This window comes from Octopus bimaculoides, chromosome 7 (assembly GCF_001194135.2).
Source record: "Octopus bimaculoides isolate UCB-OBI-ISO-001 chromosome 7, ASM119413v2, whole genome shotgun sequence".
In the NCBI taxonomy this organism is placed as follows: domain Eukaryota; kingdom Metazoa; phylum Mollusca; class Cephalopoda; order Octopoda; family Octopodidae; genus Octopus; species Octopus bimaculoides.
In genome coordinates this window covers 8,380,106-8,392,210 of record NC_068987.1, presented here as the reverse complement: position 1 = coordinate 8,392,210, position 12,105 = coordinate 8,380,106, and the positions used below count along the sequence as shown (strand labels likewise).

The window sequence follows — 12,105 nt, the reverse complement described above, 5'->3', positions numbered from 1 at the left end:
TATATACATGTGTATATATATATATATATATGTGTGTGTGTGTGTGTGTGCGTCTGTATATATATATATATATATATATATATATATATATATATGTATCTGTTTGTGCCTATGATTGTCACCCCACCATTGCATGACAACTGGTTTTGGTGTGTTTACATCCCTATCACTTAGCAGTTTGGCAAAAGAGACTGACAGAATAAGTACCAGGATGGGAAAAAAAAGGGGGACAGGGAAGTACTGGGGTTGATTCATTCAACCAAAAATTCTTCAAGGAGGTGCCCCAGCATGGCCGCAGTCTAATGCCCTAAACAAGTAAAAGAACACAATACACCGTTACCAAATACACACACACACACACACACACACACAAGAGAAAAAAAAAATGCAGAAAACCAAAAAAAAAAAAGAAGTGATGCTCTCTTACCAAATTTTATTTATTTATTTTGCAGAAGTGACTATAAAAGGATTAGAACTTACAACACCTTCCACCAAAAGATGCTCTCTATGAAGCTTGCTGCACAGATTTATAGAGTAAGGACAGGGCTCTGAAGCAGCACCCGCAGCAGCAGCAGCAGTAGTAGCAATAGTAACAGCAGCAATAATATTAGTAGCATGCCACACTGGCACAGCAGAAGGCCACAGTTGTGTATGGGATAAGACCGATCACCCAGTATATTACTGGTACGTATTGTTCTCAATCTCAGAGAAAAAGGATAACCAATGTTGGCCCTAAGTAAAATTTGAACTCAAACTTTAGGGGTTTGAAAATTTAAAATACAGCAATTACATTTATAGCCTGGCACTCTACCACAACTTTTCTGGCAACAGTATTTCTTAACAGCTATGATGTAACCCCTGGGCATTACTACATTGAGCCCTTGAGCACTTAGGGTCAGCAGCCTGGTTTGCAAGGTGTATAAGAGACCAAAATCACAATGTTACCCCCTGAATAGGATACTGCTCCATTGAAGACTCTGAAGAACACAATGCACCGCTTGGTCCAGTAATTGAAACCACAATCTTGCAATTGTGAGTGCAACACCCCTAACCACAAGGCCATGTGCTTTCACCCTATCAGTTATATTGGAGATATAATTATATCGTGCATCCGCAGTAAAGTTATTAATAGTAGTGGTGGTGGTAACAGTGGTACCTAGCTTTAGTTTTTGAAGCAGATACAATAGCATTCTAGAATTTAGTAAGCATAATTACAAAGAAAGAAAAAGGCATAATGGGGTAAGTAAAAAAAAAAAGGAGTGTGTGTGTGTGTGCGTCAGTTGATGTAAGTGGATTGTGAGCAAGAGCTGGTAAAGCATGTTATTTTAGTAAATTAGTGAAGTAAGATGTTAGCAGGGGAGAAAGTCTACTAAAGACAGGGAAGCGAAAAATATAGGGAATAAACACAAAGTAATGGGTAGTAAAGATGGCTTCCAAATATATGTGTGTGTGTGTGTGAAGAGTATATAGAGAGACAAATTAATATCGTATCTAATACACCACAGATAACTGGTGAGCCAATACTTTTGCAGAAGAAGAACTGGTGGAAACTGTGACCAACAAAGCAGCTTCACCTGGAAAAAATAATAAAAAATTTACATGTTAGACAGAATCAACAGAATACAGACTGAGGTGTGTATATATATATATATATTTATTTATTTATACACCAGAGTAAGCACATGCATATGAAACAAGGTGGAAAAAAGAGTACTCAAATACCAGAGGTAGAGTAATATGCTTTATTAAAAAGCAGCAAAAATATCAGAAAAACTGTTACTCAGAGTTTTACGTTCCTGTTCGTTAGACAGTTTGTTTAGAATTCTAAACAAAACTGTCCAACGAATGGGAACATGGAACTTTGAGTAACAGTTTTTCTGATAATTTTGCTGCTTTTTAATACAGTTATCATCATTGTTTAACGTCTGCTTTCCATGGAAAAATAAACACTAAATGATGATGATGATGAGACATGTTTTTGCAGAATATTGGAAAGGAATGACATTGCTTGTTTGACAGTGACAACCATTTTACAAGTATCATGTGATATCAACACAAGGTGGTACAAACACACATACATACATATCTATATGAATACAGGATGGGCTTCAATCAATTTCCACCTACTAAATCTACTCACAAAGCTTCAGTGAGCTCAGGGCTATAGTAAGGCACCACCATGTGGGACTGAACCCAGAATCATGTGGTTGGGAAGTAAACTTCTTACCACACAGCTGTGTGTGCGTGTGGTAATAGTCGTAAATTACTCATTGTCTAACAATTAGTTAGGTTTCTTTCAGTTTCCATCAACCAAATCCACAAATGAATGTTTTGGTAACAGGAAGCCTGTTATATGTACACACACACACACGCACACACACATATATATATATATATATAAATTAAACTGGCTCTTGTAGGATTTGAACTCAGAATCTGGAGAATCAAAACTGAATACAATGAAGCATCTAGTTTTGCCAATTTACTATTTCTGTCATTCCTTTGCAGTTAGAAAATCAATCAATCAATCAGTCAATAGAAAAATAAATAAATGAAATCAGGAAAGTTTTAAAATAATTACCAAAATTACATTTATGTAATTGCAAGCCATAATCACCATTGTGTCCTTATGCCAAATTTGGATGAAAACAAGAAAAAAAGAACAAACAAAAAAAAAACCCTAACAAAACAAATGTTTATCACGACAGCTTTGTAGGGACTTTCCTAACATCATACGAACAATGCTAGACACAAATGAGTTGGTTGGGGATTGGGTGGAGAACAGAGAGAAAATTGCTTTGACAGATTAACTAAGATAACATTGTATTATGTGCTGTGCACCTGGTGTTTAAATGAAGAGCAATCAGTGCATATTGGAACGAGTAAGTTAATGTAAATCTAGCAGCGTTCATAGGAAGAAATCAGTCAGTTGGTTTGCCATGAGGTTTGTCAATTCAAGAAGAGACTAGAAGAGGGAAAAAGGTTTTGTTTTCCTTGAGCTATAATGACATAGCTGTGTGGGTGAGATGAGAAGCCTGCTGTGCAACCATGTGGTTTCAAGTTCAGTACCACAGCATGGCACATCTTCTATTCTACTATTCTTCATTCACAACAGACTCATCATCATCATTTAACGTCTGCTTTCCATGCTGGCATGGGTTGGACAGTTTGACTGAAGACTGGCGAGCCAGGAGGCTACAACCAGGCTCCAGTCTGTCCTGGCAAGGTTTCTACAGCTGGATGCCCTTTCTAATGCCAACCACTCTGAGAGTGCAGTAGGTGCCTTTTATGTGCCACCGGCATGGGGTCCAGTCAGGCGGCACTGGGAACAACCACGCTCAAATGGTGCATTTTACGTGCCACCGGCATGGGGACCAGTCAAGTGGTATCGGCCATGCTGGAATGATGCTTTTTACGTGCCACTGGTATGGGTGCCAGTTAGGTGGCACTGGCGTCAGCCACAACAATGATTTCACTTGACTCGACAGGTCTTCTCAAGCACAGCATAATGCCTGACAATTGAAGGATACTTTTAAACAGGCCAGTTTAAAAGTCATGACTCGAAATTTCTTCCAAGGCCGTGTGATTAACAGGAAAAAAAAAAGATTCGACTTTTATCGCATATGTGAACTAAAGAGTTAAAAAAAAAAATTGTTGAAAATGTGCCAATTTTGAAAAATGTACTGGGGGAGAGTGGTTGCTTCTCTTGCCCCCCTATTAGCTATACCATTGGTATGAAGACAATATACGGTAGGATAGGATGCCAAGCTGGCAGAATTGTCAGCATGCTGAGCGAAATGCTTAGAGGTATTTCGCTCTGTGTTCAAATTCCACCAAGGTCAACTTTGCCTTTCATCCTTTCAGGGTTGATTAAGTAAGAACCAGTTATGCACTGGGGTCGATGTAATCGACTTAAATCCCTTTGTCTGTCCTTGTTTGTCCCCTCTATGTTTAGCCCCTTGTGGGCAATAAAGAAATAAATATACAGTAGAGTGTATGTATATCACGTCACTGGCCCTCGTGCCGGTGGCACGTAAAAGCACCCACTACACTCTCGGAGTGGTTGGCGTTAGGAAGGACATCCAGCTGTAGAAACTTTGCCAAATCAGATTGGAGCCTGGTGCAGCCATCTGGTTCGCCAGTCCTCAGTCAAATTGTCCAACCCATGCTAGCATGGAAAGTGGATGTTAAACGATGAGGATATGAATATTCTTTTCTACTCTAGGTACAAGGCCCGAAATTTTTAGGGAGTGGGATCCAGTCGTTTAGAATGATCCTGGTATGCAACTGGTACTTAATCTATCGACCCCGAAAGGATAAAAAGTAAAATCGACCTCGGTGGAATTTGAACTCGGGAATATTATCTGTCATAGAATTCTGTTCATTATTTGAATATTGAAATATGGGGTAATCCACTAAAGGTACATGTGTCTGTGGAGTGCTCAGCCACTTACACGTTAATTTCACAAGCAGACCGTTCTGTTGATCAGAAAAAGTGGAACCCTCATCGCCATAGCCAACAGAGCGACAGGTAATTGGCTTAACTAAATGGCTTAACTCACCTCCCATATAGAATAGCCATTGTATTCATTAGGTGAGAATTTCAAGCAGTATTCATTTGCGTTTTGTGAATTCAGAGATAATATTTCTCATCTCAATGCTTTATTTATCACGATAAACACAATTGAAGATGATAGTGATGATGAAGATTACAATAACGACGATAGCAACAACAACAACTCCGTGCATGGCTTACGCAAATTACTTCATTAATTTTCATTCTCTTACTACAAATTTTCACACACACATACACACACACGCACACATTACATTAATCTTTCTTTTTTTTTTTGATTTTCATGTTAATGAAAATCCTTTAATAAATCTTGTTCTTTTTTAATGACAAGATTTTATTCCAATCCCAAGATGCACTGCTTCCACTGATTTTCTAAATCACTGACTCTTTCATTTCCTTCGCTAATGATTATTGGCCGGATGTTAAAAGCTGATGAGCCAATCAAAAGCTAACGGAATCAATGCATCCAGTGACTCTTCACGCTCCATTCGTCTTGCAGTGTTCAAAAAGATGATTAAGTCTGCTACTTCATTGGCAGCCAACTTGTTACACTGTGGCTGTGTTTAAATGGAGGCTGATGCCAATGGCAGAAGGCCAGCACAGAGCTTCTAGTGATTTTCACTGATATTTTACTGCAAGGCCTCCCCATCTCCCTCTTTCTCTTGCCAATGGATGAGGTGATGATGACGACACCAATAGGTTTTGTTAAATAAACCATTCTCTGGTTATAAAGAGCAAGCAAGAGACCTCATCGTTATTGTCTTAACTTCCACTTTTCCATGCTCGCATGGGTCAGACAAGGCTACATCGAGGCAGAATTTTTTATGGCTGGATGTAGAAAATTCCAGACACCAGCTCTCACGAGTTTCCAAGCAAGAAATTATACTTCACTTTACCTTACAATAAACAATCCAGAATTTTTTATGCAAAGAACAAGAAATAAATTCCACTGTTTGAATGTACCTTTTGCTTACAAAAGTAGGTTTACAGTGGCCCAAAAGTAGGTTTACAGTTATTCAACTATCTCTTTTAGCATTCATATAGTAACAGTTTAGATCTTAATTATAAAAGAATACAAAACCATTATTCTATGCTAATTTAGTTAATTGTAAGATAGAAATTTAAATGTAATGAAATGCTTTAAAAGAAATTTAAAGTGCCTACGTGATAACTGTAAACCTACTTTTGGGCCACCCTGTATTGCACAGAATGTCTAGATGTATCAAGAAATCTGGACATGCTTTCACAGTGGACTACAAGCAAACAGTACTGCCTGTATAAACAGTGACACTTTTATTTACAGTCAGTAAACACACACAAGGTAGAAGGAAATACAAATTCACTCACACAAACACATATTTACGTATATCATCATTATTATCCTCATTTAACACCCACTTTTCTATGCTTGCATGGTTTGGATGGAATTTGTTCAGACAGATTTCCTATGGCTGGATGGCCATCCCTATCACAAACCCTCGCCTGTTTCCAAGCAAAGGTAATATTTCCCCAAAGCTAGACCTGCTATGATTGACAACACTTGTCCACAACCATCACATGATGCAAAAACAAAGAGAAACCAACTCACACATAACAATTCTGCATGTAACAGCATCTGCTGTTTACATAAACATAAATATTGCTTAAAGCATTCAAGACTTCTCTGCATAACAGAATGTTTATGACAATGCTCCACATCCATTTTCAGTGAGCATTTGCCAAGTACCTTAGGTGTGAATAGATTCTCAATCACAGGCTTTCATTAACTTCAGTGTTAAACAATCTTCACCACAACATTTTAATATGTTTACAGAGAGATAACACATTTTGTTTTATCAATATTTAGTGTACAAAATGTGGAGGCGCAATGGCCCAGTGGTTAGGGCAGTGGTTTCGATTCCCAGACTGGGCGTTGTGAGTGTTTATTGAGCGAAAACACCTAAAGCTCCACAAGGCTTTTCTACTCTAGGCAGAAGGCCCAAAAAATTTTGGGGAGGAGACCAGTCAATTAGATCGACCCCAGTACACAACTAGTACTTAATGTATTGACCCCGAAAAGATGAAAAACTAGGTTGACCTCGGCAGAGTTTCAACTCAGAACATAAAGACACACGAAATACCGCTAAACATTTCCCCCAGCATGCTAAATACTTCTGCCAGCTCACTGCCTTTCATGTTCTTTTTATTTGTTTCAGTCATTTGACTGCAGCCATGCTGGAGCACCACCTTCAGTCAAACAAATCGACCCCAGGACTTATTCTATCGGTCTCTTTTGCTGAACCGCTAAGCTACGAGGACATAAACACACCAGCATTGGTTGTCAAGCGATGTTATGGGGACAAACACAGACACACACACACATATATATATATATGATGGGCTTCTTTCAGTTTCCGTCTACCAAATCCACTCACAAGGCTTTGGTCGGTCCGAGGCTCTAGTAGAAGACACTTGCCCATGGTGCCATGCAGTGGGACTGAACCCGGAACCATGTGGTTGGTGTAAGCAAGCTACTTACCACACAGCCACTCCTGCACCTGTTCATATTAATTACATCACTCAACTTGTTTATATTAATTTGACACTGTTGTTGTTGCTTGGTCCCAGCTCAGCTCTGACTGGTCAGACCTAGGATCAAAGTCATTCCAACTATGACCATCCCATTTCTTTATTCAGACAGTGTATCGAGGACTACATCATTTAATGTGTCCTTTTCTCATCATAAGACAGTCCTGTGTAGGTTGGCAAATGTGTAGGAAAGACTTGTCAGAACATTGGACAGAATTCCTTGCAGACACACAAGTATGAGTGTATAATTAAGGAGCTTACTTCCTAACCATGTTGTTTCAGGTTCAATCCCATTGTGCCCTGGGCTGACCAAAGACTTATGAGTGGATTTGATAGACGGAAACTGAAAGAAGCCCATTGTGTGTGCACATGTTTGTCTACTCTTGTCTAGACATCACATGATAGCTTTAAATCACTGTCATACAAGTGATGTTATTCATTTCCAGTCTTCTGTGTCGCTTGACAACTGGTGTTGGTTTGTTTACATCCTTGTAACTTAGCAGTTTGGCAAGACACACTGATAGAATAAGTACCTGACTTAAAAACTAAGCATGAGGGTAGGTGTGTTAGACCAAACCCTTTAAGATGGTACTCCAGCATGACCACAATTTCATAACTGAAACAAGTATTAGATAGACGACAATAAAAATCCTGTACATAGAGGTGTGCATACATGGTCAGGTAGGTGGGCATTTGGAGTGTGAACTGAGAGTGATTTGACTGCTATTTCCAGCAGATCAAATGACTACATAGAACTTCCAAGTGTACAGAGTTAATTACTCAGGCCTCAACTTTCCAGGCAATCCAACTCAGTTCCACACAACCAAGAAATCTATCCAAACAAAGTTAATAACAGCAGTGAAGAGAATATCAGGGAAATAAATATTATGAAGTCGGTTGATGAATTAATCAAACAAGAGGAAAAAATCTTGTTATCCTAATCCTTTAATCCTTTTACATAAGCCATTCATAAAAAGGGATTATGTAGATTGCCATGTTGTGCATATTGAGTTTGTGTAAAATATAATTTTAATGCATGTACAATAGCATATTAGATTTTATGGCGTGGATAAATAATGACATTGTTCGCATATATGTATGCATGTGTGTGTATATATATATATATACATACACACATCTCAGATATAATGAATTGACAGACAAAAGGTGTGTGTGTGTGTGTGTGTTTGAGAGAGAGAGAGAGAGAGAGAGAGAGAAAGAGAGAGAGAGAACACGATTACATAAGTTATGTTGTCAAAGAAATGCTTCAGAACAATGAGAGAAATTGGCAAAACATGGCTGCATATTTAAATTGGCTTCCCAAACAAAATGGTTCTGAAATCAGTCTCACTGCATGAGACCCGGGGCAAACGTTATAATATATATATATATATATATCATGGCACTCCGTCGCTTATGACGTAGAGGGTTCCAGTTGATCAATGGAACAGCCTGCTCGTGAAATTAATGTGCAAGTGGCTGAGCACTCCACAGACACATGTATCCTTAACGTAGTTCTCAGAGATATTCAGCGTGACACAGTGTGACAAGGCTGGCCCTTTGAAATACAGGTACAACAGAAACAGGAAGAAAGAGCGAGAGAAAGTTGTGGTGAAAGTGTACAGCAGGGTTCGCCACCATCCCCTGCTGGAGCCTTGTAGAGCTTGTAGGTGTTTTCGCTCAATAAACAATCACAACGCCCGGTCTGGGAATTTAAACCGCGAGTCCGCTGCCCTAACCACTGGGCCATTGCGCCTCCATGTATGTATGTATATATATATATATATATAAAAAATTAAAATAAATCAAAGGACATATTAAGTATGTCTACCTGCTGGAAATAACAGTCAAAACTCTCATTTAAATTGCCAAAATACACTGATAACCAACCTTCGGATGGTTGATTTCTGTAGTTATTATCAGTGTATTCTGGCGATTTAAATAAGAGTTTTGACTGTTATTTCCAGCAGGTAGCCTTATTTAGTATGTCCTTTGATTAATTTTAATCCTTCAGCTAATTAATGCTTTTTTGGGGCCTGCAATCGCTTATATTATTGATTCTGTTATTATCATTGTTACACTAGATAATAATAGTCAATGATATCTTCACAAATATTTCTGTCTTCCAAATCCACTCACAAGGCTTTGGTTGGCCTGAAGCTATAGTAAAAGACACTTGCCCAAGGTGTTGCACAGTGTGACTGAACCCAGAGCCATGTGATTAGAAAACAAGTTTCTTACCACACAGCTATGCCTACATCTATATACATATATATACATATATATGTGTGTATATAGGAGCTGGAAGAATCGTTAGCACACTGGACAAAATGCTCAGTGGTATTTCGTCTGCCGTTACGTTCTGAGTTCAAATTCAGCCGAGGACGACTTTGCCTTTCATCCTTTCAGGGTTGATTAATAAGTAGCAGTTGAACACAGGGGTCGATGTAATCGACTTAATCCCTTTGTTTTTCCCCTCTGTGTTTAGCCCCCTGTGGGCAATAAAGAAATATATATACATATAATATAGTTGAAATTTACAAAAGACAAAGACAAGTGTATAAACAACAAGCAGGAGTATTATTAGTTTGATGCTCGGGAAGGTGAAAAAGTGTTTTACGTTTCGAACCAAAACTCTTCAACAGAAAGGAACATGAGGAAATAAACAGAGAGAGAATAAAAAAACTTTTGGTGTTAGCAGTCAATCATGGCGAGTGGTTGGACAAAGGTAGCTAAACAGAAGATCTAAGAAGAAGGGGAGATAATAAAGTAGTGGTGATCCCAAAACAAAGGTGTTTAATATCACTTCATTTGTTAATTTCTTGTAAAAGATGTTACACAAAACCCACATTAATATATAACATACCCTTGAAGTGTTCACCTTTCTTGAATTTTTTTTTTCTTAAAAGAATACTATTACTATAAATATCAAAAAACATTTGGGGGTTGTCAAAATAAAAAACAAAAACATTGTCATATCCATACCTTGGTATCCACTTGTTGGTAAACTGCCATAAGCATATCAGAATGGTTAACTGGGATACATAGAATTGTGCTGCTGCTGTTTCCAAATACTTGTGTAAGTTCATCAACGGATGCCACCAACAGGGGACAATTACCAGTGTATTCCATTTCCTTGCATCAGTTCAGCTTCATATTATGTTTTCTGTATTTCTCTTCCTTTATTTTTACATTCTCCCTCATTTCTCAATACATATATATATGCATATGTATGTGTTGTGTGTGTATGTGTGTACATATATATATATATATGTAAAATAAACACACACATACATATACTTTCATATATACACATCAGATATGTACACATGGGTACATAAAACCCATATACATACATATATATATATATATATAAAATAAACTCCTGAGTGAAATTACTCGTTTATACACACATGTGCATATGTATGTAAGCATGTATGTATGTATGTATGTATGTATGTGTGTACATGAATATATAAAAATATATATGTATGTGTAAATACATATCTGTGCAAATATGTGTGTGTGAATGCGTAAGCATGTGTATGTCTGCATATTTATATATATGCACACACATACATACACGCACACACAAATGTATGGATATATATATGTATATATATATATATATATGCTTGTGCATGTCCCTCTCTCTTTTTATCTCTCTCTTTCTCAGTGTTGATGTGAGTGCATGTGTTTGTGTATTGTCAGCCATTGCACACTCTACGGTGCAGTTACTGCTTCAGCTCATGCACGCCTGCAGTAGATGCGGAAAATGTACCAGGTAGCCACTGCAACAGAAAAACAAGTAAACGATTTTAGTTCACAGACAATATATGTAATAATAATAATAATAATAACAATGATAATAATCCTTTCTACTATAGGCACAAGGCCTGAAATTTTGAGAGGAGGGGAGCAGTTGATTACATTAACCTCAGTGTATAGCTGGTACTTATTTCATCAACACTGAAAGGATGAAAGGCAAAGTCAACCTTGGCAGAATTTGAACTCAGAACATAAGGAATGCCGCTAAGCATTTTACCTGGCATGATGATGATGATGATGCTGCTAACATTTCTGCTAATTCTCCAACTACTACTAATAATAATGGTTTCAAATTTTACCACAAAGGCAGCTATTTTGGGGGAGGGGGGTAAGCCAATTACATCGACCCCCAGGACTCGGCTGGTACTTAATTTATCGACCCCAAAAGGAAGAAAGGCAAAGTCGACCTCGGCGGAATTTGAACTCGGAACATAGTGAAATACCACTAACAATTCTGCCAGCTCACCACCTTAATAATTATGATATTTCTTTCTAATTTTGGCACAAGACCAGCAATTTTGAAAGGAGGAAGTAGATTACATTGAACTGAGTACTTGTCTGGTGCTTTATCAACTCCAAAAGGATTCTGAGTTCAAATTCCACCAAGGTTAACTCTGCCTTTCATCCTTTCAGGGTTGATCTAATCAACTAGCCCCCTCCCCACAAATTCCAGGTGGAATTTGAACGCAGAAAGAATCAGGAGAAATGCCACTAAGCAATTTTTCCAACATGCTAAGAATTCTAGTAACTCGAAGCCCTATTAAGAACAATTCTTTCTGATAAAGGCACAAGACCTGAAATTTGGGGCAGGGGTTAGTCAATTACATCGAACCCCAGTGCTCAGCTGGTATTTATTTTATTGAGCCCAGAAGGATGAAAGGTAAAGTGTACCTTGGCAAAATTTTTAAGTCAGATAATAATAATGTTTTCTCCTTATTTTTTTGTTACAGGAGCATATAATAATTTCTAATCCTGAAAGGATGAAAGGCGAAGTCAACCTTGGTGGAATTTGAACTCAGAACGTAACTGCAGACGAAATACCGTTAAGCATTTCGCCCAGCGTGCTAACGATTCTGCCAGATCTCTGCCTTTCGCCACCTTTATAATAATAACAATATTGGTTTCCAATTTTG

The 12,105-nt window shown here is 38.0% G+C and overlaps 1 protein-coding gene across 2 annotated transcripts in view; it reads right to left on the bottom strand.

Moving 5' to 3' along the window:
- Positions 1 to 35: 35 nt before the first annotated feature.
- LOC106871426 (uncharacterized) overlaps positions 36 to 12,105 on the bottom strand; it is a 377,941-nt gene continuing 365,871 nt past the window's right edge. Inside the window, exons 7-8 of one of the 2 annotated variants that reach the window (XR_008264553.1) lie at positions 10,130 to 10,935; positions 36 to 1,574 (exon numbers count right to left, since the gene is read on the bottom strand). The gene's annotated coding sequence lies outside the window, so the exon portion shown is untranslated. Of the gene's footprint in view, positions 1,575 to 9,128; positions 9,637 to 10,129; positions 10,936 to 12,105 lie in introns of those variants that run through there. The other variant, XR_008264554.1, reaches the window with a different exon arrangement.